This window comes from Pseudophryne corroboree, chromosome 9, assembly GCF_028390025.1.
Source record: "Pseudophryne corroboree isolate aPseCor3 chromosome 9, aPseCor3.hap2, whole genome shotgun sequence".
Lineage (NCBI taxonomy): Eukaryota > Metazoa > Chordata > Amphibia > Anura > Myobatrachidae > Pseudophryne > Pseudophryne corroboree.
In genome coordinates, this window is record NC_086452.1 from 304,478,457 (window position 1) to 304,498,456 (window position 20,000).

General features: G+C 41.0%; 13 non-coding genes and 74 pseudogenes across 13 annotated transcripts; all 87 read left to right on the forward strand.

Moving 5' to 3' along the window:
* Positions 1 to 106: 106 nt before the first annotated feature.
* LOC134960895 (5S ribosomal RNA) lies at positions 107 to 225 on the forward strand. Its single transcript, XR_010187827.1, has one exon. It is a non-coding gene; the product is annotated as a 5S ribosomal RNA (ribosomal RNA).
* A 107-nt stretch (positions 226 to 332) lies between these two features.
* Positions 333 to 451, forward strand: LOC134959143 (5S ribosomal RNA). The gene has a single exon (XR_010187218.1). It is a non-coding gene; the product is annotated as a 5S ribosomal RNA (ribosomal RNA).
* Positions 452 to 558: 107 nt separating this feature from the next.
* LOC134959660 (5S ribosomal RNA) lies at positions 559 to 677 on the forward strand (annotated as a pseudogene).
* A 107-nt stretch (positions 678 to 784) lies between these two features.
* On the forward strand, positions 785 to 903 carry LOC134960487 (5S ribosomal RNA; annotated as a pseudogene).
* A 107-nt stretch (positions 904 to 1,010) lies between these two features.
* On the forward strand, positions 1,011 to 1,129 carry LOC134960652 (5S ribosomal RNA; annotated as a pseudogene).
* Positions 1,130 to 1,236: 107 nt separating this feature from the next.
* Positions 1,237 to 1,355, forward strand: LOC134962270 (5S ribosomal RNA; annotated as a pseudogene).
* A 107-nt stretch (positions 1,356 to 1,462) lies between these two features.
* Positions 1,463 to 1,581, forward strand: LOC134960111 (5S ribosomal RNA; annotated as a pseudogene).
* Positions 1,582 to 1,688: 107 nt separating this feature from the next.
* Positions 1,689 to 1,807, forward strand: LOC134964906 (5S ribosomal RNA). The gene has a single exon (XR_010188258.1). It is a non-coding gene; the product is annotated as a 5S ribosomal RNA (ribosomal RNA).
* Positions 1,808 to 1,914: 107 nt separating this feature from the next.
* LOC134960047 (5S ribosomal RNA) lies at positions 1,915 to 2,033 on the forward strand (annotated as a pseudogene).
* Positions 2,034 to 2,140: 107 nt separating this feature from the next.
* On the forward strand, positions 2,141 to 2,259 carry LOC134960963 (5S ribosomal RNA; annotated as a pseudogene).
* Positions 2,260 to 2,366: 107 nt separating this feature from the next.
* LOC134961110 (5S ribosomal RNA) lies at positions 2,367 to 2,485 on the forward strand (annotated as a pseudogene).
* A 107-nt stretch (positions 2,486 to 2,592) lies between these two features.
* LOC134964937 (5S ribosomal RNA) lies at positions 2,593 to 2,711 on the forward strand (annotated as a pseudogene).
* A 107-nt stretch (positions 2,712 to 2,818) lies between these two features.
* On the forward strand, positions 2,819 to 2,937 carry LOC134961621 (5S ribosomal RNA; annotated as a pseudogene).
* A 107-nt stretch (positions 2,938 to 3,044) lies between these two features.
* On the forward strand, positions 3,045 to 3,163 carry LOC134960627 (5S ribosomal RNA; annotated as a pseudogene).
* A 107-nt stretch (positions 3,164 to 3,270) lies between these two features.
* Positions 3,271 to 3,389, forward strand: LOC134960794 (5S ribosomal RNA; annotated as a pseudogene).
* Positions 3,390 to 3,496: 107 nt separating this feature from the next.
* On the forward strand, positions 3,497 to 3,615 carry LOC134963800 (5S ribosomal RNA; annotated as a pseudogene).
* Positions 3,616 to 3,722: 107 nt separating this feature from the next.
* On the forward strand, positions 3,723 to 3,841 carry LOC134961890 (5S ribosomal RNA; annotated as a pseudogene).
* A 106-nt stretch (positions 3,842 to 3,947) lies between these two features.
* On the forward strand, positions 3,948 to 4,066 carry LOC134962413 (5S ribosomal RNA; annotated as a pseudogene).
* Positions 4,067 to 4,166: 100 nt separating this feature from the next.
* On the forward strand, positions 4,167 to 4,285 carry LOC134960148 (5S ribosomal RNA). Its single transcript, XR_010187708.1, has one exon. It is a non-coding gene; the product is annotated as a 5S ribosomal RNA (ribosomal RNA).
* Positions 4,286 to 4,392: 107 nt separating this feature from the next.
* LOC134959731 (5S ribosomal RNA) lies at positions 4,393 to 4,511 on the forward strand (annotated as a pseudogene).
* A 443-nt stretch (positions 4,512 to 4,954) lies between these two features.
* LOC134959823 (5S ribosomal RNA) lies at positions 4,955 to 5,073 on the forward strand (annotated as a pseudogene).
* A 106-nt stretch (positions 5,074 to 5,179) lies between these two features.
* On the forward strand, positions 5,180 to 5,298 carry LOC134964881 (5S ribosomal RNA; annotated as a pseudogene).
* A 100-nt stretch (positions 5,299 to 5,398) lies between these two features.
* LOC134963959 (5S ribosomal RNA) lies at positions 5,399 to 5,517 on the forward strand. Its single transcript, XR_010188170.1, has one exon. It is a non-coding gene; the product is annotated as a 5S ribosomal RNA (ribosomal RNA).
* A 107-nt stretch (positions 5,518 to 5,624) lies between these two features.
* On the forward strand, positions 5,625 to 5,743 carry LOC134962092 (5S ribosomal RNA; annotated as a pseudogene).
* A 107-nt stretch (positions 5,744 to 5,850) lies between these two features.
* LOC134959927 (5S ribosomal RNA) lies at positions 5,851 to 5,969 on the forward strand (annotated as a pseudogene).
* Positions 5,970 to 6,076: 107 nt separating this feature from the next.
* On the forward strand, positions 6,077 to 6,195 carry LOC134962071 (5S ribosomal RNA; annotated as a pseudogene).
* A 107-nt stretch (positions 6,196 to 6,302) lies between these two features.
* On the forward strand, positions 6,303 to 6,421 carry LOC134960704 (5S ribosomal RNA; annotated as a pseudogene).
* Positions 6,422 to 6,528: 107 nt separating this feature from the next.
* Positions 6,529 to 6,647, forward strand: LOC134960926 (5S ribosomal RNA; annotated as a pseudogene).
* Positions 6,648 to 6,754: 107 nt separating this feature from the next.
* Positions 6,755 to 6,873, forward strand: LOC134961662 (5S ribosomal RNA; annotated as a pseudogene).
* A 95-nt stretch (positions 6,874 to 6,968) lies between these two features.
* LOC134963846 (5S ribosomal RNA) lies at positions 6,969 to 7,087 on the forward strand (annotated as a pseudogene).
* A 100-nt stretch (positions 7,088 to 7,187) lies between these two features.
* Positions 7,188 to 7,305, forward strand: LOC134959816 (5S ribosomal RNA; annotated as a pseudogene).
* Positions 7,306 to 7,412: 107 nt separating this feature from the next.
* On the forward strand, positions 7,413 to 7,531 carry LOC134960369 (5S ribosomal RNA; annotated as a pseudogene).
* A 107-nt stretch (positions 7,532 to 7,638) lies between these two features.
* Positions 7,639 to 7,757, forward strand: LOC134961176 (5S ribosomal RNA; annotated as a pseudogene).
* A 107-nt stretch (positions 7,758 to 7,864) lies between these two features.
* On the forward strand, positions 7,865 to 7,983 carry LOC134963517 (5S ribosomal RNA). The gene has a single exon (XR_010188130.1). It is a non-coding gene; the product is annotated as a 5S ribosomal RNA (ribosomal RNA).
* Positions 7,984 to 8,090: 107 nt separating this feature from the next.
* LOC134961440 (5S ribosomal RNA) lies at positions 8,091 to 8,210 on the forward strand (annotated as a pseudogene).
* A 107-nt stretch (positions 8,211 to 8,317) lies between these two features.
* Positions 8,318 to 8,437, forward strand: LOC134964395 (5S ribosomal RNA; annotated as a pseudogene).
* Positions 8,438 to 8,544: 107 nt separating this feature from the next.
* Positions 8,545 to 8,663, forward strand: LOC134961738 (5S ribosomal RNA; annotated as a pseudogene).
* Positions 8,664 to 8,770: 107 nt separating this feature from the next.
* On the forward strand, positions 8,771 to 8,889 carry LOC134963281 (5S ribosomal RNA; annotated as a pseudogene).
* A 107-nt stretch (positions 8,890 to 8,996) lies between these two features.
* Positions 8,997 to 9,115, forward strand: LOC134960313 (5S ribosomal RNA; annotated as a pseudogene).
* A 107-nt stretch (positions 9,116 to 9,222) lies between these two features.
* Positions 9,223 to 9,341, forward strand: LOC134960141 (5S ribosomal RNA). Its single transcript, XR_010187707.1, has one exon. It is a non-coding gene; the product is annotated as a 5S ribosomal RNA (ribosomal RNA).
* Positions 9,342 to 9,448: 107 nt separating this feature from the next.
* Positions 9,449 to 9,567, forward strand: LOC134964945 (5S ribosomal RNA; annotated as a pseudogene).
* Positions 9,568 to 9,674: 107 nt separating this feature from the next.
* Positions 9,675 to 9,793, forward strand: LOC134960030 (5S ribosomal RNA; annotated as a pseudogene).
* A 107-nt stretch (positions 9,794 to 9,900) lies between these two features.
* LOC134962681 (5S ribosomal RNA) lies at positions 9,901 to 10,018 on the forward strand (annotated as a pseudogene).
* A 107-nt stretch (positions 10,019 to 10,125) lies between these two features.
* Positions 10,126 to 10,244, forward strand: LOC134959665 (5S ribosomal RNA; annotated as a pseudogene).
* A 107-nt stretch (positions 10,245 to 10,351) lies between these two features.
* On the forward strand, positions 10,352 to 10,470 carry LOC134960244 (5S ribosomal RNA; annotated as a pseudogene).
* A 107-nt stretch (positions 10,471 to 10,577) lies between these two features.
* On the forward strand, positions 10,578 to 10,696 carry LOC134961463 (5S ribosomal RNA; annotated as a pseudogene).
* A 107-nt stretch (positions 10,697 to 10,803) lies between these two features.
* LOC134963036 (5S ribosomal RNA) lies at positions 10,804 to 10,922 on the forward strand. Its single transcript, XR_010188086.1, has one exon. It is a non-coding gene; the product is annotated as a 5S ribosomal RNA (ribosomal RNA).
* Positions 10,923 to 11,029: 107 nt separating this feature from the next.
* Positions 11,030 to 11,148, forward strand: LOC134964259 (5S ribosomal RNA; annotated as a pseudogene).
* A 107-nt stretch (positions 11,149 to 11,255) lies between these two features.
* LOC134963529 (5S ribosomal RNA) lies at positions 11,256 to 11,374 on the forward strand. Its single transcript, XR_010188131.1, has one exon. It is a non-coding gene; the product is annotated as a 5S ribosomal RNA (ribosomal RNA).
* A 107-nt stretch (positions 11,375 to 11,481) lies between these two features.
* LOC134961441 (5S ribosomal RNA) lies at positions 11,482 to 11,601 on the forward strand (annotated as a pseudogene).
* A 107-nt stretch (positions 11,602 to 11,708) lies between these two features.
* On the forward strand, positions 11,709 to 11,828 carry LOC134964397 (5S ribosomal RNA; annotated as a pseudogene).
* A 107-nt stretch (positions 11,829 to 11,935) lies between these two features.
* Positions 11,936 to 12,054, forward strand: LOC134961739 (5S ribosomal RNA; annotated as a pseudogene).
* A 107-nt stretch (positions 12,055 to 12,161) lies between these two features.
* LOC134963282 (5S ribosomal RNA) lies at positions 12,162 to 12,280 on the forward strand (annotated as a pseudogene).
* Positions 12,281 to 12,387: 107 nt separating this feature from the next.
* On the forward strand, positions 12,388 to 12,506 carry LOC134960315 (5S ribosomal RNA; annotated as a pseudogene).
* A 107-nt stretch (positions 12,507 to 12,613) lies between these two features.
* Positions 12,614 to 12,732, forward strand: LOC134960758 (5S ribosomal RNA). Its single transcript, XR_010187810.1, has one exon. It is a non-coding gene; the product is annotated as a 5S ribosomal RNA (ribosomal RNA).
* A 107-nt stretch (positions 12,733 to 12,839) lies between these two features.
* LOC134964946 (5S ribosomal RNA) lies at positions 12,840 to 12,958 on the forward strand (annotated as a pseudogene).
* Positions 12,959 to 13,065: 107 nt separating this feature from the next.
* Positions 13,066 to 13,184, forward strand: LOC134960032 (5S ribosomal RNA; annotated as a pseudogene).
* Positions 13,185 to 13,291: 107 nt separating this feature from the next.
* On the forward strand, positions 13,292 to 13,409 carry LOC134962682 (5S ribosomal RNA; annotated as a pseudogene).
* A 107-nt stretch (positions 13,410 to 13,516) lies between these two features.
* LOC134959666 (5S ribosomal RNA) lies at positions 13,517 to 13,635 on the forward strand (annotated as a pseudogene).
* A 107-nt stretch (positions 13,636 to 13,742) lies between these two features.
* Positions 13,743 to 13,861, forward strand: LOC134960246 (5S ribosomal RNA; annotated as a pseudogene).
* Positions 13,862 to 13,968: 107 nt separating this feature from the next.
* Positions 13,969 to 14,087, forward strand: LOC134961464 (5S ribosomal RNA; annotated as a pseudogene).
* A 107-nt stretch (positions 14,088 to 14,194) lies between these two features.
* On the forward strand, positions 14,195 to 14,313 carry LOC134963048 (5S ribosomal RNA). The gene has a single exon (XR_010188087.1). It is a non-coding gene; the product is annotated as a 5S ribosomal RNA (ribosomal RNA).
* A 107-nt stretch (positions 14,314 to 14,420) lies between these two features.
* On the forward strand, positions 14,421 to 14,539 carry LOC134964260 (5S ribosomal RNA; annotated as a pseudogene).
* Positions 14,540 to 14,646: 107 nt separating this feature from the next.
* LOC134963089 (5S ribosomal RNA) lies at positions 14,647 to 14,764 on the forward strand (annotated as a pseudogene).
* A 107-nt stretch (positions 14,765 to 14,871) lies between these two features.
* LOC134964124 (5S ribosomal RNA) lies at positions 14,872 to 14,990 on the forward strand (annotated as a pseudogene).
* Positions 14,991 to 15,097: 107 nt separating this feature from the next.
* Positions 15,098 to 15,216, forward strand: LOC134962736 (5S ribosomal RNA; annotated as a pseudogene).
* A 107-nt stretch (positions 15,217 to 15,323) lies between these two features.
* LOC134964562 (5S ribosomal RNA) lies at positions 15,324 to 15,442 on the forward strand. The gene has a single exon (XR_010188226.1). It is a non-coding gene; the product is annotated as a 5S ribosomal RNA (ribosomal RNA).
* A 107-nt stretch (positions 15,443 to 15,549) lies between these two features.
* Positions 15,550 to 15,668, forward strand: LOC134959049 (5S ribosomal RNA; annotated as a pseudogene).
* A 107-nt stretch (positions 15,669 to 15,775) lies between these two features.
* Positions 15,776 to 15,893, forward strand: LOC134964658 (5S ribosomal RNA; annotated as a pseudogene).
* A 107-nt stretch (positions 15,894 to 16,000) lies between these two features.
* On the forward strand, positions 16,001 to 16,119 carry LOC134959884 (5S ribosomal RNA; annotated as a pseudogene).
* A 107-nt stretch (positions 16,120 to 16,226) lies between these two features.
* Positions 16,227 to 16,345, forward strand: LOC134960850 (5S ribosomal RNA; annotated as a pseudogene).
* A 106-nt stretch (positions 16,346 to 16,451) lies between these two features.
* Positions 16,452 to 16,570, forward strand: LOC134961185 (5S ribosomal RNA; annotated as a pseudogene).
* A 107-nt stretch (positions 16,571 to 16,677) lies between these two features.
* On the forward strand, positions 16,678 to 16,796 carry LOC134962465 (5S ribosomal RNA; annotated as a pseudogene).
* A 107-nt stretch (positions 16,797 to 16,903) lies between these two features.
* On the forward strand, positions 16,904 to 17,022 carry LOC134960901 (5S ribosomal RNA; annotated as a pseudogene).
* Positions 17,023 to 17,129: 107 nt separating this feature from the next.
* LOC134960913 (5S ribosomal RNA) lies at positions 17,130 to 17,248 on the forward strand (annotated as a pseudogene).
* Positions 17,249 to 17,355: 107 nt separating this feature from the next.
* LOC134964659 (5S ribosomal RNA) lies at positions 17,356 to 17,473 on the forward strand (annotated as a pseudogene).
* A 107-nt stretch (positions 17,474 to 17,580) lies between these two features.
* LOC134959885 (5S ribosomal RNA) lies at positions 17,581 to 17,699 on the forward strand (annotated as a pseudogene).
* Positions 17,700 to 17,806: 107 nt separating this feature from the next.
* Positions 17,807 to 17,925, forward strand: LOC134961405 (5S ribosomal RNA; annotated as a pseudogene).
* A 106-nt stretch (positions 17,926 to 18,031) lies between these two features.
* LOC134961186 (5S ribosomal RNA) lies at positions 18,032 to 18,150 on the forward strand (annotated as a pseudogene).
* Positions 18,151 to 18,257: 107 nt separating this feature from the next.
* Positions 18,258 to 18,376, forward strand: LOC134962466 (5S ribosomal RNA; annotated as a pseudogene).
* A 107-nt stretch (positions 18,377 to 18,483) lies between these two features.
* Positions 18,484 to 18,602, forward strand: LOC134960902 (5S ribosomal RNA; annotated as a pseudogene).
* Positions 18,603 to 18,709: 107 nt separating this feature from the next.
* On the forward strand, positions 18,710 to 18,828 carry LOC134960914 (5S ribosomal RNA; annotated as a pseudogene).
* Positions 18,829 to 18,935: 107 nt separating this feature from the next.
* On the forward strand, positions 18,936 to 19,054 carry LOC134960903 (5S ribosomal RNA; annotated as a pseudogene).
* A 107-nt stretch (positions 19,055 to 19,161) lies between these two features.
* On the forward strand, positions 19,162 to 19,280 carry LOC134960237 (5S ribosomal RNA; annotated as a pseudogene).
* A 107-nt stretch (positions 19,281 to 19,387) lies between these two features.
* Positions 19,388 to 19,506, forward strand: LOC134960160 (5S ribosomal RNA; annotated as a pseudogene).
* A 107-nt stretch (positions 19,507 to 19,613) lies between these two features.
* Positions 19,614 to 19,732, forward strand: LOC134963061 (5S ribosomal RNA). The gene has a single exon (XR_010188088.1). It is a non-coding gene; the product is annotated as a 5S ribosomal RNA (ribosomal RNA).
* A 107-nt stretch (positions 19,733 to 19,839) lies between these two features.
* Positions 19,840 to 19,958, forward strand: LOC134964200 (5S ribosomal RNA; annotated as a pseudogene).
* Positions 19,959 to 20,000: the final 42 nt, after the last annotated feature.

Consider the following 20,000-nt stretch of genomic DNA (forward strand, 5'->3'; position numbering starts at 1 on the left):
TTGTATACTGCCAACACCGTTCTGTTGATGCATTCCATTTTTAAACTTTTTCATTTATTTACCAGTAGTTAGAAGTAGAAAAGTTCTAACAGAAACCACAAAGCTCATCTACAGCCACACCACACTGGATACGCCCAATCTCATCTGATCTTGGAAACTAAGCAGTGCTGGGCCTGGTTAGTACTTGAATGGGAGACCACCTGGGAATACCTGGTGCTGCAGATATTTTTATACTGCCAACACCGTTCTGTTGATGCATTCTATTTTCAAACTTTTTCATTTATTTACCAGTAGTTAGAAGTAGAAAAGTTCTAACAAAAACCACAAAGCTTATCTACAGCCATACCACACTGGATACACCCAATCTCATCTGATCTTGGAAGTTAAGCAGTGTTGGGCCTGTTTAGTACTTGGATGGGAGACCACCTGGCAATACAAGGTGCTGTTAGTATTTTTATACTGCCAACACCGTTCTGTTGATGCATTCCATTTTCAAACTTATTCATTTATGTACCAGTAGCTAGAAGTAGAAAAGTTCTAACAGAAACCGCAAAGCTCATCTACAGCCACACCACACTGGATACGCCCAATCTCATCTGATGTTGGACGCTAAGCAGTGTTGGGCCTGGTTAGTACTTGGATGGGAGACCACCTGGGAATACAAGGTGCTGTAGGTATTTATATACTGCCAACACCGTTCTGTTGATGCATTCCATTTTTAAACTTTTTCATTTATGTACAAGTAGTTAGAAGTAGAAAAGTTCTAACAGAAACCACAAAGCTCATCTACAGTCACACCACACTGGATACGCCCAATCTCATCTGATCTTGGTAGCTAAGCAGTGTTGGGCCTGTTTAGTACTTGGGTGGGAGACCACCTAGGAATACGAGGTGCTGGAGGTATTTTTATACTGCCAACACTGTTCTGTTGATGCATTCCATTTTCAAACGTATTCATTTAATTACCAGTAGTTAGAAGTAGAAAAGTTCTAACAGAAACCACAAAGCTCATCTACAGCCACACCACACTGGATACGCCCAATCTCATCTGATCTTGGAAGCTAAGCAGTGTTGGGCCTGTTTAGAATTTGGGTGGGGGACCACCTGGGAATATGAGGTGCTGTAGGTATTTTTATAATGCCTACACCGTTCTGTTGATGCATTCCATTTTCAAACTTATTAATTTATGTACCAGTAGTTAGAAGTAGAAAAGTTCTAGCAGAAACCACAAAGCTCAACTACAGCCACACCACACTGGATACGCCCAATCTCATCTGATCTTGAAAGCTAAGCAGTGTTGGACCTGGTTAGTACTTGGATGGGAGACCACCTGGCAATACAAGGTGCTGTACGTATTTTTATACTGCCAACACCGTTCTGTTGATGCTTTCTATTTTCAAACTTAGTCATTTATGTACCAGTAGCTAGAAGTAGAAAAGTTCTAAAAGAAACCACAAAGCTTATCTACAGCCACAGCACACTGGATACGCCCAATCTCATCTGATCTTGGAAACTAAGCAGTGCTGGGCCTGGTTAGTACTTGGATGGGAGACCACCTGGGAATACAAGGTGCTGTAGGTATTTTTATACTGCCAACACCGTTCTGTTGATGCATTCCATTTTCAAACTTATTCATTTATGTACAAGTAGATAGAAGTAGAAAAGTTCTAACAGAAACCACAAAGCTCATTTATGACCACACCACACTGGATTCGCCCAATCTCATCTGATCTTGGAAGTTAAGCAGTGTTGGGCCTGGTTAGTACTTGGATGGGAGACCACCTGGGAATACAAGGTGCTGTAGGTATTTTTATACTGCCAACACCGTTCTGTTGATGCATTCCATTTTCAAATGTATTCATTTATGTACCAGTAGCTAGAAGTAGAAAAGGTCTAACAGAAACAACAAAGCTCATCTACAGCCACACCACACTGGATTTGCCCAATCTCATCTGATCTTGGAAGCTAAGCAGTGTTGGGCCTGGTTAGTACTTGGATGGGAGACCTCCTGGGAATACAAAGTGTTGTAGGTATTTTTATACTGCCAAAACCGTTCTGTTGATGCATTCCATTTTCAAATTTATTCATTTATGTACCAGTAGCTAGAAGAAGAAAAGTTCTAACAGAAACCACAAAGCTCATCTACAGCCACACCACACTGGATACTCCCAATCTCATCTGATCTTGGAAGCTGAGCAGTGTTGGGCCTGGTTAGTACTTGGATGGGAGACCACCTGGCAATACAAGGTGCTGTAGGCATTTTTATACTTCCAACACCGTTCTGTTGATGTATTCCATTTTCAAAATTATTCATTTATGTACCAGTAGCTAGAATTAGAAAAGTTCTAACAGAAACCACAAAGCCCATCTACAGCCACACCACATTGGATACGCCTAATCTCATCTGATCTTGGAAGCTAAGCAGTGTTGGGCCTGGTAAGTACTTTGATGGGAGACCACCTAAGGATACAAGGTGCTGTAGGTATTTATATACTGCCAACTCCGTTCTGTTGATGTATTCCATTTTCAAACTTAATCATTTATGTACCAGTAGTTAGAAGTAGAAAAGTTCTAACAGAAACCACAAAGCTCATCTATAGCCCCACCACACTGGATACGCTCAATCTCATCTGATCTTGGGAACTAAGCAGTGTTGGGCATGGTTAGTACTTGGAAGTGAGACCTTCTGGGAATACAAGGTGCTGTAGGTATTTTTATACTACCAACACCGTTCTGTTGATGCATTCCATTTTCAAACTTATTCATTTATGTACCAGTAGCTAGAAGTAGAAAATTTCTAACAGAAACCACAAAGCTCATCTACAGCCTCACCACACTGGATACGCCCAATCTCATCTGATCTTGGGAACTAAGCAGTGTTGGGCCTGGTTAGTACTTGGATGGGAGACCACCTGGGATTACAAGGTGCTGTAGGTATTTTTATACTGCAAACACCATTCTGTTGATGCATTCAATTTCCAAACTTATTCTTTTATGTACCTGTAGTTAGAAGTAGAAAAGTTCTAACAGAAACCACAAAGCTCATCTACAGCCACAACACACTGGATACGCCCAATCTCATCTGATCTTGGAAGCTAAGCAGTGTTGGGCCTGGTTAGTACTTGGATGTGAGACCACCTGGGAATACACGGTGCTGTAGGTATTTTTATACTGCCAACACCGTTCTGTTGATGCATTCCATTTTCAAACTTATTCATTTATGTACCAGTAGTTAGAAGTAGAAAAGTTCTAACAGAAACCACAAAGCTCATCTACAGTCACACCACACTGGATACGCCCAATCTCATCTGATCTTGAAAGCTAAGCAGTGTTGGGCCTGTTTAGTACTTGGATGGGAGACCACCTGGCAATACAAGGTGCTGTATGTCTTTTTATACTGCCAACACCGTTCTGTTGATGCATTCCATTTTCAAACTTATTCATTTATGTACCAGTAGTTAGAAGTAGAAAAGTTCTAACAGAAACCACAAAGCTCATCTACAGCCACACCACACTGGAGACGCCCAATCTCATCTAATCTTGGAAACTAAGCAGTGCTGGGCCTGGTTAGTATTTGGATGGGAAACCACATGAGAATGCAAGGTGCTGCAGATATTTTTATACTGCCAACTCCGTTCTGTTGATGCATTCCATTTTCAAACTTTTTCATTTATTTACCAGTAGTTAGAAATAGAAAAGTTCTAACAGAAACCACAAAACTCATCTGCAGTCACACCACACTGGACTCGCCCAATCTCTTCTGATCTTGGAAGCTAAGCAGTGTTGGGCCTGGTTAGTACTTGGATTGGAGACCACCTGGGAATGCAAGGTGCTGTAGGTGTTTTTATACTGCCAACACCATTCTGTTGATGCATTCCATTTTCAAACTTTTTCATTTATTTACAGTAGCTAGAAGTAGAAAAGTTCTAACAGAAACCACAAAGCTCATCTACAACCACACCAAACTGGATACACCCAATCTTATCTGATCTTGGAAGCTAAGCAGTGATGGGCCTGGTTAGTACTTGGATGGGAGACCACCTGTGAATGCAAGGTGCTGTAGGCATTTTTACACTGCCAACACCGTTCTGTTGATGCATTCCATTTTCAAACTTTTTCATTTATTTGCTAGAAGTAGAAAAGTTCTAGCAGAAACCACAAAGCTCATCTACAGCCACACCACACTGGATGCACCCAATCTCATCTGATCTTGGAAGCTAAGCAGTGTTGGGCCTAGTCAGTACTTGGATGGGTGACCACCTGGGAATACACGGTGCTGTAGGTTTTTTAATACTGCTAACACAGTTCTGTGGATGCATTCCATTTTCAAACTTATTCATTTATGTACCAGTAGTTAGAAGTAGAAAAGTTCTAACAGAAACCACAAAGCTCATCTACAGCCACACCACACTGGATACGCTCAATCTCATCTGATCTTGTAAGCTAAGCAGTGTTGGGCCTGGTTAGTACTTGTATGGGATACCACCTGGGAATACAAGGTGCTGTAGGTATTTTTATACTGCCATCACCGTTCTGTTGATGCATTCCATTTTCAAATGTATTCATTTATGTACCAGTAGTTAGAAGTAGAAAAGTTCTAACAGTAACCACAAAGCTCATCTACAGCCACAAAGCTCATCTACAGCCACACAACACTGGTATCCAGTATGGTGTGGTTGAAGATGAGCTTTGTGGTTTCTGTGAGAACTTTTCTACTTCTAACTACTGGTACATAAAAGAATCTCATCTGATCTTGGAACCTAAGCAGTGTTGGGCGTGGTTACTACTTGGATGGGAGACCACCTGGGAATACAAGGTGCTGTAGGTCTTTTTATACTGCCAACACCGTTCTGTTGATGCATTCCATTTTCAAACTTATTAATTTATGTACCAGTAGTTAGAAGTAGAAAAGTTCTAACAGTAACCACAAAGCTCATCTACAGCCACAAAGCTCATCTACAGCCACACCACGCTGGATGCGCCCAATCTCATCTGATCTTGGAAGCGAAGCAGTGTTGTGCCTGGTTAGTACTTGGATGGGAGACCACCTGGGAATACAAGGTGCTGTAGGTGTTTTTAGACTGCCAACACCGTTCTGTTGATGCATTCCATTTTCAAACTTTTTCATTTATTTACAGTAGCTAGAAGTAGAAAAGTTCTAACAGAAACCACAAAGCTCATCTACAACCACACCAAACTGGATACACCCAATCTTATCTGATCTTGGAAGCAAAGCAGTGATAGGCCTGGTAAGTACTTGGATGGGAGACCACCTGTGAATGCAAGGTACTGTAGGCATTTTTACACTGCCAACACCGTTCTGTTGATGCATTCCATTTTCAAACTTTTTCATTTATTTGCTAGAAGTAGAAAAGTTCTAGCAGAAACCACAAGGCTCATCTACAGGCACACCACACTGGATGCACCCAATCTCATATGATCTTGGAAGCTAAGCAGTGTTGGGCCTGGTCAGTACTTGGATGGGCGACCACCTGGGAATACACGGTGCTGTAGGTTTTTTAATACTGCTAACACCGTTCTGTGGATGCATTCCATTTTCAAACTTATTCATTTATGTACCAGTAGTTAGAAGTAGAAAAGTTCTAACAGAAACCACAAAGCTCATCTACAGCCTCACCACACTGGATATGCCCAATCTCATCTGATATTGGAAGCTAAGCAGTGTTGGGCCTGGTTAGTATCTGGTTGGGATACCACCTGGGAATACAAGGTGCTGTAGGTATTGTTATACTGCCAACACCGTTCTGTTGATGCATTCCATTTTCAAACTTATTCAATTATGTACCAGTAGTTAAAAGTAGAAAAGTTCTAACAGAAACCACAAAGCTCATCTACAGCCACACCACACTGGATACTCCCAATCTCATCTGATCTTGGAAGCTGAGCAGTGTTGGGCCTGGTTAGTACTTGGATGGGAGACCACCTGGGGATACAAGGTGCTGTAGGTATTTATATACTGCCAACTCCGTTCTGTTGATGCATTCCATTTTCAAACTTAATCATTTATGTACCAGTAGTTAGAAGTAGAAAAGTTCTAACAGAAACCACAAAGGTCATCTATAGCCACACCACACTGGATACGCTCAATCTCATCTGATCTTGGGAACTAAGCAGTGTTGGGCCTGGTTAGTACTTGGATGTGAGACCACCTGGGAATACAAGGTGCTGTAGGTATTTTTATACTGCCAACACCGATCTGTTGATGCATTCCATTTTCAAACTTATTCATTTATGTACCAGTAGCTAGAAGTAGAAAAGTTCTAACAGAAACCACAAAGCTCATCTACAGCCTCACCACACTGGATACGCCCAATCTCATCTGATCTTGGGAACCAAGCAGTGTTGGGCCTGGTTAGTACTTGGATGGGAGACCACCTGGGAATACAAGGTGCTGTAGGTATTTTTATACTGCAAACACCATTCTGTTGATGCATTCAATTTTCAAACTTATTCTTTTATGTACCAGTAGTTAGAAGTAGAAAAGTTCTAACAGAAACCGCAAAGCTCATCTACAGTCACAACACACTGGATACGCCCAATCTCATCTGATCTTGGAAGCTAAGCAGTGTTGGGCCTGGTTAGTACTTGGATGTGAGACCACCTGGGAATACACGGTGCTGTAGGTATTTTTATACTGCCAACACCGTTCTGTTGATGCATTCCATTTTCAAACTTATTCATTTATGTACCAGTAGTTAGAAGTAGAAAAGTTCTAACAGAAACCACAAAGCTCATCTACAGTCACACCACACTGGATACGCCCAATTTCATCTGATCTTGAAAGCTAAGCAGTGTTGGGCCTGTTTAGTACTTGGATGGGAGACCACCTGGCAATACAAGGTGCTGTATGTCTTTTTATACTGCCAACACCGTTCTGTTGATGCATTCCATTTTCAAACTTATTCATTTGTGTACCAGTAGTTAGAAGTAGAAAAGTTCTAACAGAAACCTACAACCACACCAAACTGGATACACCCAATCTTATCTGATCTTGGAAGCTAAGCAGTGATGGGCCTGGTTAGTACTTGGATGGGAGACAACCTGTGAATGCAAGGTGCTGTAGGCATTTTTACACTGCCAACACCGTTCTGTTGATGCATTCCATTTTCAAACTTTTTCATTTATTTGCTAGAAGTAGAAAAGTTCTAGCAGAAACCACAAAGCTCATCTACAGCCACACCACACTGGATGCACCCAATCTCATCTGATCTTGGAAGCTAAGCAGTGTTGGGCCTAGTCAGTACTTGGATGGGCGACCACCTGGGAATACACGTACTGTAGGTTTTTTAATACTGCTTACACCGTTCTGTGGATGCATTCCATTTTCAAACTTATTCATTTATGTACCAGTAGTTAGAAGTAGAAAAGTTCTAGCAGAAACCACAAAGCTCATCTACAGCCTCACCACACTGGATATGCCCAATCTCATCTGATCTTGGAAGCTAAGCAGTGTTGGGCCTGGTTAGTACTTGGATGGGAGACCACCTGGCAATACAAGGTGCTGTAGGTATTTTTATACTGCCAACACCGTTCTGTTGATGCATTCCATTTTCAAACTAATTCATTTATGTACCAGTAGTTAGAAGTAGAAAAGTTCTAACAGAAACCACAATGCTCATCTATAGCCACACCACACTGGATGCGCCCAATCTCATCTGATCTTGGAAGCTAAGCAGTGTTGGGCCTGAATAATATTTGGATGGGATATCACCTGGGAATACAAGGTGCTGTAGGTATTGTTATACTGCCAACACCGTTCTGTTGATGCATTCCATTTTCAAACTTATTCAATTATGTACCAGTAGTTAAAAGTAGAAAAGTTCTAACAGAAACCACAAAGCTCATCTACAGCCACACCACACTGGATACGCCCAATCTCATCTGATCTTGGAAGCTAAGCAGTGTTGGGCCTGGTTAGTACTTGGATGGGAGACCACCTGGCAATACAAGGTGCTGTAGGTATTTTTATACTGCCAACACCGTTCTGTTGATGCATTCCATTTTCAAACTAATTCATTTATGTACCAGTAGTTAGAAGTAGAAAAGTTCTAACAGAAACCACAATGCTCATCTATAGCCACACCACACTGGATGCGCCCAATCTCATCTGATCTTGGAAGCTAAGCAGTGTTGGGTCTGGTTAGTAACTTGGATGGAAGACCACCTGGGAATACAAGGTGCTGTAGGTATTTTTAAACTGCCAATACTGTTCTGTTGATTCATTCCATTTTCAAACTTATTCATTTATGTACCAGTAGTTAGAAGTAGAAAAGTTCTAACAGAAACCACAAAACTCATCTACAGCCACTCCACACTGGATACACCCAATCTCATCTGATTTTATGAAGCTATGCAGTGTTGGGCCTGGTTAGTACTTGGATGGGAGACCACCTGTGAATAAAAGGTGCTGTAGGTATTTTTATACTGCCAACACCGTTCTGTTGATGCATTCCATTTTCAAACTTTTTCATTTATTTACCAGTAGCTAGAAGTAGAAAAGTTCTAGCAGGAACCACAAAGCTCATCTACAGCAACACCACACTGGATACGCCCAATTTCATCTGATCTTGGAAGCTAAGGAGTGTTGGGCCTGGTTAGTACTTGGATGGGAGACCACCTGTGAATACAAGGTGCTGTAAGTATTTTTATACTGCCAACACCGTTCTGTTGATGCATTCCATTTTCAAACTTTTTCATTTATTTACCAGTAGTTAGAAGTAGAAAAGTTCTAACAGAAACCACAAAGCTCATCTACAGCCACTCCACACTGGATACACCCAATCTCATCTGATTTTGGAAGCTATGCAGTGTTGGGCCTGGTTAGTACTTGGTTGGGAGACAACTTGTGAATACAAGGTGCTGTAGGTATTTTTATACTGCCAACACCGTTCTGTTGATGCATTCCATTTTCAAACTTTTTCATTTATTTACCAGTAGCTAGAAGTTGAAAAGTTCTAGTAGAAACCACAAAGCTCATCTACAGCCACACCACACTGGATACGCTCAATCTCATCTGATCTTGTAAGCTTAGCAGTGTTGGGCCTGGTTAGTACTTGGATGGGATACCACCTGGGAATACAAGGTGCTGTAGGTATTTTTATACTGCCAACACCGTTCTGTTGATGCATTCCATTTTCAAATGTATTCATTTATGTACCAGTAGCTAAAAGTAGAAAAGGTCTAACAGAAACCACAAAGCTCATCTACAGCCACACCACACTGGATACGCCCAATCTCATATGATCTTGGAAGCTAAGCATTGTTGGGCCTTGTTAGTACTTGGATGGGAGACCACCTGGGAATACAAGGTGCTGTAGGTATTTTTATACTGCCAACACCGTTCTGTTAATGCATTCCATTTTCAAACTTTTTCATTTATTTACCAGTAGTTAGAAGTAGAAAAGTTCTAACAGAAACCACAAAGCTCATCTACAGCCACTCCACACTGGATACACCCATTCTCATCTGGGTTTGGAAGCTATGCAGTTTTGGGCCTGGTTAGTATTTGGATGGGAGACCACCTGTGAATACAAGGTGCTGTAGGTATTTTTATACTGCCATCACCGTTCTGTTGATGCATTCCATTTTCAAACTTTTTCATTTATTTACCAGTAGCTAGAAGTAGAAAAGTTCTAGCAGAAACCACAAAGCTCATCTACAGCCACACCACACTGAATACGCCCAATTTCATCTGATCTTGGAAGCTAAGGAGTGTTGGGCCTGGTTAGTACTTGGATGGGAGACCACCTGTGAATACAAGGTGCTGTAGGTATTTTTATACTGCCAACACCGTTCTGTTGATGCATTCCATTTTCAAACTTTTTCATTTATTTGCCAATAGCTAGAAGTAGAAAAGTTCTAGCAGAAACCACAAAGCTCATCTACAGCCACACCACACTGGATACGCCCAATTTCATTTGATCTTGGAAGCTATGAGTGTTGGGCCTGGTTAGTACTTGGATGGGAGACCACCTGGGAATACAAGGTGCTGTAGGTATTTTTATACTGCCAACACTGTTCTGTTGATGCATTCCATTTTCAAACTTATTCATTTATGTACCAGTAGTTAGAAGTAGAAAAGTTCTAACAAAAACCACAAAGCTCATCTACAGCCACACCACACTGGATACGCTCAATCTCATCTGATCTTGGAAGCTAAGCAGTGTTGGGTCTGCTTAGTACTTGGATGGGAGACCACCTGGGAATACAAGGTGCTGTAGGTATTTTTATACTGCCAACACCGTTCTATTGATGCATTCCATTTTCAAATTTATTCATTTATGTAACAGTAGTTAGAAGTAGAAAAGTACTAACAGAAACCACTAAGCTCATTTACAGCCACACCACACTGGATATGCCCAATCTCATCTGATCTTGTAAGCTAAGCAGTGTTGGGCCTGGTTAGTACTTGGATGGGAGACCACCTGTGAATACAAGGTGCTGTAGGTATTTTTATACTGCCAACACCGTTCTCTTTATGCATTCCATTTTCAAACTTATTCATTTATGTACCAGAAGTTAGAAGTAGAAAAGTACTAACAGAAAATTCAAAGCTCATCTACAGCCACACCACAATGGATACACCCAATCTCATCTGATCTTAGAAACTAAGCAGTGTTAGGCCTGGTTAGTACTTGGATGGGAGACCACCTGGGAATACAAGGTGCTGTAGGTATTTTTATACTGCCAACACCGTTCTGTTGATGCATTCCATTTTCAAACTATTTCATTTATTTACCAGTAGTTAGAAGCAGAAAAGTTCTAACAGAAACCACAAAGCTCATCTACAGCCACACCACACTGGATACGCTCAATCTCATCTGATCTTGTAAGCTAAGCAGTGTTGGGCCTGGTTAGTACTTGGATGGGATACCACCTGGGAATACAAGGTGCTGTAGGTATTTTTATACTGCCAACACCGTTCTGTTGATGCATTCCATTTTCAAATGTATTCATTTATGTACCAGTAGCTAGAAGTAGAAAAGTACTAAAAGAAACCACAAAGCTAATCTACAGCCACACCACGCTGGATGCGCTCAATCTTATCTGATCTTGGAAGCTAAGCAGTGTTTTTCCTGGTTAGTACTTGGATGGGAGACCACCTGGGAATACAAGGTGCTGTTGGTATTTTTATACTGCCAACACCGTTCTGTTGATGCATTCCATTTTCAAACTTTTTCATTTATTTACCAGTAGTTAAAAGTAGAAAAGTTCTAGCAGAAACCACAAAGCTCATCTACAGCCACACCACACTGGATACGCCCAATCTCATCTGATCTTGGAAGCTAAGCAGTGTTGGGCCTGGTTAGTACTTGGATGGGAGACCACCTGGCAATACAAGGTGCTGTAGGTATTTTTATACTGCCAACACCGTTCTGTTGATGCATTCCATTTTCAAACTAATTCATTTATGTACCAGTAGTTAGAAGTAGAAAAGTTCTAACAGAAACCACAATGCTCATCTATAGCCACACCACACTGGATGCGCCCAATCTCATCTGATCTTGGAAGCTAAGCAGTGTTGGGTCTGGTTAGTAACTTGGATGGAAGACCACCTGGGAATACAAGGTGCTGTAGGTATTTTTATACTGCCAATACTGTTCTGTTGATTCATTCCATTTTCAAACTTATTCATTTATGTACCAGTAGTTAGAAGTAGAAAAGTTCTAACAGAAACCACAAAACTCATCTACAGCCACTCCACACTGGATACACCCAATCTCATCTGATTTTATGAAGCTATGCAGTGTTGGGCCTGGTTAGTACTTGGATGGGAGACCACCTGTGAATAAAAGGTGCTGTAGGTATTTTTATACTGCCAACACCGTTCTGTTGATGCATTCCATTTTCAAACTTTTTCATTTATTTACCAGTAGCTAGAAGTAGAAAAGTTCTAGCAGGAACCACAAAGCTCATCTACAGCAACACCACACTGGATACGCCCAATTTCATCTGATCTTGGAAGCTAAGGAGTGTTGGGCCTGGTTAGTACTTGGATGGGAGACCACCTGTGAATACAAGGTGCTGTAAGTATTTTTATACTGCCAACACCGTTCTGTTGATGCATTCCATTTTCAAACTTTTTCATTTATTTACCAGTAGTTAGAAGTAGAAAAGTTCTAACAGAAACCACAAAGCTCATCTACAGCCACTCCACACTGGATACACCCAATCTCATCTGATTTTGGAAGCTATGCAGTGTTGGGCCTGGTTAGTACTTGGTTGGGAGACAACTTGTGAATACAAGGTGCTGTAGGTATTTTTATACTGCCAACACCGTTCTGTTGATGCATTCCATTTTCAAACTTTTTCATTTATTTACCAGTAGCTAGAAGTTGAAAAGTTCTAGTAGAAACCACAAAGCTCATCTACAGCCACACCACACTGGATACGCTCAATCTCATCTGATCTTGTAAGCTTAGCAGTGTTGGGCCTGGTTAGTACTTGGATGGGATACCACCTGGGAATACAAGGTGCTGTAGGTATTTTTATACTGCCAACACCGTTCTGTTGATGCATTCCATTTTCAAATGTATTCATTTATGTACCAGTAGCTAAAAGTAGAAAAGGTCTAACAGAAACCACAAAGCTCATCTACAGCCACACCACACTGGATACGCCCAATCTCATTTGATCTTGGAAGCTAAGCATTGTTGGGCCTTGTTAGTACTTGGATGGGAGACCACCTGGGAATACAAGGTGTTGTAGGTATTTTTATACTGCCAACACCGTTCTGTTAATGCATTCCATTTTCAAACTTTTTCATTTATTTACCAGTAGTTAGAAGTAGAAAAGTTCTAACAGAAACCACAAAGCTCATCTACAGCCACTCCACACTGGATACACCCATTCTCATCTGGGTTTGGAAGCTATGCAGTTTTGGGCCTGGTTAGTATTTGGATGGGAGACCACCTGTGAATACAAGGTGCTGTAGGTATTTTTATACTGCCATCACCGTTCTGTTGATGCATTCCATTTTCAAACTTTTTCATTTATTTACCAGTAGCTAGAAGTAGAAAAGTTCTAGCAGAAACCACAAAGCTCATCTACAGCCACACCACACTGAATACGCCCAATTTCATCTGATCTTGGAAGCTAAGGAGTGTTGGGCCTGGTTAGTACTTGGATGGGAGACCACCTGTGAATACAAGGTGCTGTAGGTATTTTTATACTGCCAACACCGTTCTGTTGATGCATTCCATTTTCAAACTTTTTCATTTATTTACCAATAGCTAGAAGTAGAAAAGTTCTAGCAGAAACCACAAAGCTCATCTACAGCCACACCACACTGGATACGCCCAATTTCATTTGATCTTGGAAGCTATGAGTGTTGGGCCTGGTTAGTACTTGGATGGGAGACCACCTGGGAATACAAGGTGCTGTAGGTATTTTTATACTGCCAACACTGTTCTGTTGATGCATTCCATTTTCAAACTTATTCATTTATGTACCAGTAGTTAGAAGTAGAAAAGTTCTAACAAAAACCACAAAGCTCATCTACAGCCACACCACACTGGATACGCTCAATCTCATCTGATCTTGGAAGCTAAGCAGTGTTGGGTCTGCTTAGTACTTGGATGGGAGACCACCTGGGAATACAAGGTGCTGTAGGTATTTTTATACTGCCAACACCGTTCTATTGATGCATTCCATTTTCAAATTTATTCATTTATGTAACAGTAGTTAGAAGTAGAAAAGTACTAACAGAAACCACTAAGCTCATTTACAGCCACACCACACTGGATATGCCCAATCTCATCTGATCTTGTAAGCTAAGCAGTGTTGGGCCTGGTTAGTACTTGGATGGGAGACCACCTGTGAATACAAGGTGCTGTAGGTATTTTTATACTGCCAACACCGTTCTCTTTATGCATTCCATTTTCAAACTTATTCATTTATGTACCAGAAGTTAGAAGTAGAAAAGTACTAACAGAAAATTCAAAGCTCATCTACAGCCACACCACAATGGATACACCCAATCTCATCTGATCTTAGAAACTAAGCAGTGTTAGGCCTGGTTAGTACTTGGATGGGAGACCACCTGGGAATACAAGGTGCTGTAGGTATTTTTATACTGCCAACACCGTTCTGTTGATGCATTCCATTTTCAAACTATTTCATTTATTTACCAGTAGTTAGAAGCAGAAAAGTTCTAACAGAAACCACAAAGCTCATCTACAGCCACACCACACTGGATACGCTCAATCTCATCTGATCTTGTAAGCTAAGCAGTGTTGGGCCTGGTTAGTACTTGGATGGGATACCACCTGGGAATACAAGGTGCTGTAGGTATTTTTATACTGCCAACACCGTTCTGTTGATGCATTCCATTTTCAAATGTATTCATTTATGTACCAGTAGCTAGAAGTAGAAAAGTACTAAAAGAAACCACAAAGCTAATCTACAGCCACACCACGCTGGATGCGCTCAATCTTATCTGATCTTGGAAGCTAAGCAGTGTTTTTCCTGGTTAGTACTTGGATGGGAGACCACCTGGGAATACAAGGTGCTGTTGGTATTTTTATACTGCCAACACCGTTCTGTTGATGCATTCCATTTTCAAACTTTTTCATTTATTTACCAGTAGTTAAAAGTAGAAAAGTTCTAGCAGAAACCACAAAGCTCATCTACAGCCACACCACACTGGATATGCCCAATTTCATCTGATCTTGGAAGCTATGAGTGTTGGGCCTGGTTAGTACTTGGATGGGAGACCACCTGGGAATACAAGGTGCTGTAGGTAATTTTAAACTGGCAACACCGTTCTGTTGATGCATTCCATTTTCAAACTTATTCATTTATGTACCAGTAGTTAGAAGTAGAAAAGTTCTAACAGAAACCGCAAAGCTCATCTACAGCCACATCACACTGTACGCACCCAATCTCATCTGATCTTGAAAGTTAAGCAGTGTTGGGCCTGGTTAGAACTTGGATGGGAGACCATCTGGGAATACAAGATGTTTTAGGTATTTTTATACTGCCAACACCGTTCTGTTGAGGCATTCCATTTTCATACTTTTTCATTTATTTACCAGTAGTTAGAAGTAGAAAAGTTCTAACAGAAACCACAAAGCTCATCTACAGCCACACCACATTGGATAAACCAAATCTAATCTGATCTTGGAAGCTAAGTAGTGTTGGGCCTGGTTAGTACTTGGATGGGAGACCACCTTGGAATACAAGGTGCTGTAGGTATTTTTATACTGCTAACACCGTTCTGTTGATGCATTCCATTTTCAAACTAATTCATTTATGTACCAGTAGTTAGAAGTAGAAAAGTTCTAACAGAAACCACAAAGCTCATCTACAGCCACACCACACTGGATGCGCCCAATCTCATCTGATCTTGGAAACTAAGCAGTGTTGGGCCTGGTTAGTACTTTGATGGGAGACCACCTAGGAATACAAGGTGCTGTAGGTATTTTTATACTGCCAACACCGTTCTGTTGATGCATTCCATTTTCAAACTTTTTCATTTATTTACCAGTAGTTAGAAGTAGAAAAGTTCTAACAGAAACCACAAAGCTCATCTACAGCCACTCCACACTGGATACACCCATTCTCTACTGATTTTGGAAGCTATGCAGTTTTGGGCCTGGTTAGTATTTGGATGGGAGACCACCTGTGAATACAAGGTGCTGTAGGTATTTTTATACTGCCAACACCGTTCTGTTGATGCATTCCATTTTCAAACTTTTTCATTTATTTACCAGTAGCTAGAAGTAGAAAAGTTCTAGCAGAAACCGCAAAGCTCATCTACAGCCACACCACACTGGATATGCCCAATTTCATCTGATCTTGGAAGCTATGAGTGTAGGGCCTGGCTATTACTTAGATGGGAGACCACCTGGGAATACAAGGTGCTGTAGGTATTTTTATACTGCCAATACTGTTCTGTTGATTCATTCCATTTTCAAACTTATTCATTTATGTACCAGTAGTTAGAAGTAGAAAAGTTCTATCAGAAACCTCAAAGCTCATCTACAGCCACACCACACTGGATACGCTCAATCTCATCTGATCTTGTAAGCTAAGCAGTGTTGGGCCTGGTTAGTACTTGGATGGGATACCACCTGGGAATACAAGGTGCTGTAAGTATTTTTATACTGCCAACACCGTTCTGTTGATGCATTCCATTTTCAAATGTATTCATTTATGTACCAGTAGCTAGAAGTAGAAAATGTCTAACAGAAACCATAAAGCTCATCTACAGCCACACCACACTGGATACGCCCAATCTCATATAATCTTGGAAGCTAAGCAGTGTTGGGCCTGGTTAGTACTTGGATTGGAGACCACCTGGGAATACAAGGTGCTGTAGGTATTTTTATACTGCCAACACCGTTCTGTTGATGCATTCCATTTTCAAACTTTTTCATTTATTTACCAGTAGTTAGAAGTAGAAAAGTTCTAACAGAAACCACAAAGCCATCTACAGCCACTCCACACTGGATACACCCAATCTCATCTGATTTTGGAAGCTATGCAGTGTTGGGCCTGGTTAGTACTTGTATGGGAGACCACCTGTGAATACAAGGTGCTGTAGGTATTTTTATACTGCCAACACCGTCCTGTTGATGCATTCCATTTTCAAACTTTTTCATTTATTTACCAGTAGCTAGAAGTAGAAAAGTTCTAGTAGAAACCACAAAGCTCATCTACAGCCACACCACACTGGATACGCCCAATTTCATCTGATCTTGGAAGCTAAGGAGTGTTAGGCCTGGTTAGTACTTGGATGGGAGACCACCTGTGAATACAAGGTGCTGTAAGTATTTTTATACTGCCAACACCGTTCTGTTGATGCATTCCATTTTCAAACTTTTTCATTTATTTAACAGTAGTTAAAAGTAGAAAAGTTCTAACAGAAACCACAAAGCTCATCTACAGCCACTCCACACTGGATACACCCAATCTCATCTGATTTTGGAAGCTATGCAGTGTTGGGCCTGGTTAGTACTTGGATGGGAGACCACTTGTGAATACAAGGTGCTGTAGTTATTTTTATACTGCCAACACCGTTCTGTTGATGCATTCCATTTTCAAACTTTTTCATTTATTTACCAGTAGCTAGAAGTAGAAAAGTTCTAGCAGAAACCTCAAAGCTCATCTACAGCCACACCACACTGGATACGCCCAATTTCATCTGATCTTGGAAGCTAAGGAGTGTTGGGCCTGGTTAGTATTTGGATGGGAGACCACCTGTGAATACAAGGTGCTGTAGGTATTTTTATACTGCCAACACCGTTCTGTTGATGCATTCCATTTTCAAACTTTTTCATTTATTTACCAGTAGCTAGAAGTAGAAAAGTTCTAGCAGAAACCGCAAAGCTCATCTACAGCCACACCACACTGGATATGCCCAATTTCATCTGATCTTGGAAGCTATGAGTGTAGGGCCTGGCTATTACTTAGATGGGAGACCACCTGGGAATACAAGGTGCTGTAGGTATTTTTATACTGCCAATACTGTTCTGTTGATTCATTCCATTTTCAAACTTATTCATTTATGTACCAGTAGTTAGAAGTAGAAAAGTTCTATCAGAAACCTCAAAGCTCATCTACAGCCACACCACACTGGATACGCTCAATCTCATCTGATCTTGTAAGCTAAGCAGTGTTGGGCCTGGTTAGTACTTGGATGGGATACCACCTGGGAATACAAGGTGCTGTAAGTATTTTTATACTGCCAACACCGTTCTGTTGATGCATTCCATTTTCAAATGTATTCATTTATGTACCAGTAGCTAGAAGTAGAAAATGTCTAACAGAAACCATAAAGCTCATCTACAGCTACACCACACTGGATACGCCCAATCTCATATAATCTTGGAAGCTAAGCAGTGTTGGGCCTGGTTAGTACTTGGATTGGAGACCACCTGGGAATACAAGGTGCTGTAGGTATTTTTATACTGCCAACACCGTTCTGTTGATGCATTCCATTTTCAAACTTTTTCATTTATTTACCAGTAGTTAGAAGTAGAAAAGTTCTAACAGAAACCACAAAGCCATCTACAGCCACTCCACACTGGATACACCCAATCTCATCTGATTTTGGAAGCTATGCAGTGTTGGGCCTGGTTAGTACTTGTATGGGAGACCACCTGTGAATACAAGGTGCTGTAGGTATTTTTATACTGCCAACACCGTCCTGTTGATGCATTCCATTTTCAAACTTTTTCATTTATTTACCAGTAGCTAGAAGTAGAAAAGTTCTAGTAGAAACCACAAAGCTCATCTACAGCCACACCACACTGGATACGCCCAATTTCATCTGATCTTGGAAGCTAAGGAGTGTTAGGCCTGGTTAGTACTTGGATGGGAGACCACCTGTGAATACAAGGTGCTGTAAGTATTTTTATACTGCCAACACCGTTCTGTTGATGCATTCCATTTTCAAACTTTTTCATTTATTTAACAGTAGTTAAAAGTAGAAAAGTTCTAACAGAAACCACAAAGCTCATCTACAGCCACTCCACACTGGATACACCCAATCTCATCTGATTTTGGAAGCTATGCAGTGTTGGGCCTGGTTAGTACTTGGATGGGAGACCACTTGTGAATACAAGGTGCTGTAGTTATTTTTATACTGCCAACACCGTTCTGTTGATGCATTCCATTTTCAAACTTTTTCATTTATTTACCAGTAGCTAGAAGTAGAAAAGTTCTAGCAGAAACCTCAAAGCTCATCTACAGCCACACCACACTGGATACGCCCAATTTCATCTGATCTTGGAAGCTAAGGAGTGTTGGGCCTGGTTAGTATTTGGATGGGAGACCACCTGTGAATACAAGGTGCTGTAGGTATTTTTATACTGCCAACACCGTTCTGTTGATGCATTCCATTTTTAAAATTTTTCATTTATTTACCAATAGCTAGAAGTAGAAAAGTTCTAGCAGAAACCACAAAGCTCATCTACAGCCACTCCACACTGGATACACCCAATCTCATCTGATTTTGGAAGCTATGCAGTGTTGGGCCTGGTTAGTACTTGGATGGGAGACCACTTGTGAATACAAGGTGCTGTAGTTATTTTTATACTGCCAACACCGTTCTGTTGATGCATTCCATTTTCAAACTTTTTCATTTATTTACCAGTAGCTAGAAGTAGAAAAGTTCTAGCAGAAACCACAAAGCTCATCTACAGCCACACCACACTGGATACGCCCAATCTCATCTGCTCTTGGAAGCTAAGCAGTGTTGGGCGTGGTTAGTACTTGGATGGGAGACCACCTGTGAATACAAGGTGCTGTAGGTATTTTTATACTGCCAACACCGTTCTCTTTATGCATTCCATTTTCAAACTTATTCATTTATGTACCAGAAGTTAGAAGTAAAAAAGTACTAACAAAAAACACAAAGCTCATCTACAGCCACACCACAATGGATACACCCAATCTCATCTGATCTTAGAAACTAAGCAGTGTTGGGCCTGGTTAGTACTTGGATGGGAGACCACCTGGGAATACAAGGTGCTGTAGGTATTTTTATACTGCCAACACCGTTCTGTTGATGCATTCCATTTTCAAACTATTTCATTTATTTACCAGTAGTTAGAAGCAGAAAAGTTCTAACAGAAACCACAAAGCTCATCTACAGCCACACCACACTGGATACGCTCAATCTCATCTGATCTTGTAAGCTAAGCAGTGTTGGGCCTGGTTAGTACTTGGATGGGATACCACCTGGGAATACAAGGTGCTGTAGGTATTTTTATACTGCCAACACCGTTCTGTTGATGCATTCCATTTTCAAATGTATTCATTTATGTACCAGTAGCTAGAAGTAGAAAAGTACTAAAAGAAACCACAAAGCTAATCTACAGCCACACCACGCTGGATGCGCTCAGTCTTATCTGGTCTTGGAAGCTAAGCAGTGTTGTTCCTGGTTAGTACTTGGATGGGAGACCACCTAGGAATACAAGGTGCTGTAGGTATTTTTATACTGCCAACACCGTTCTGTTGATGCATTCCATTTT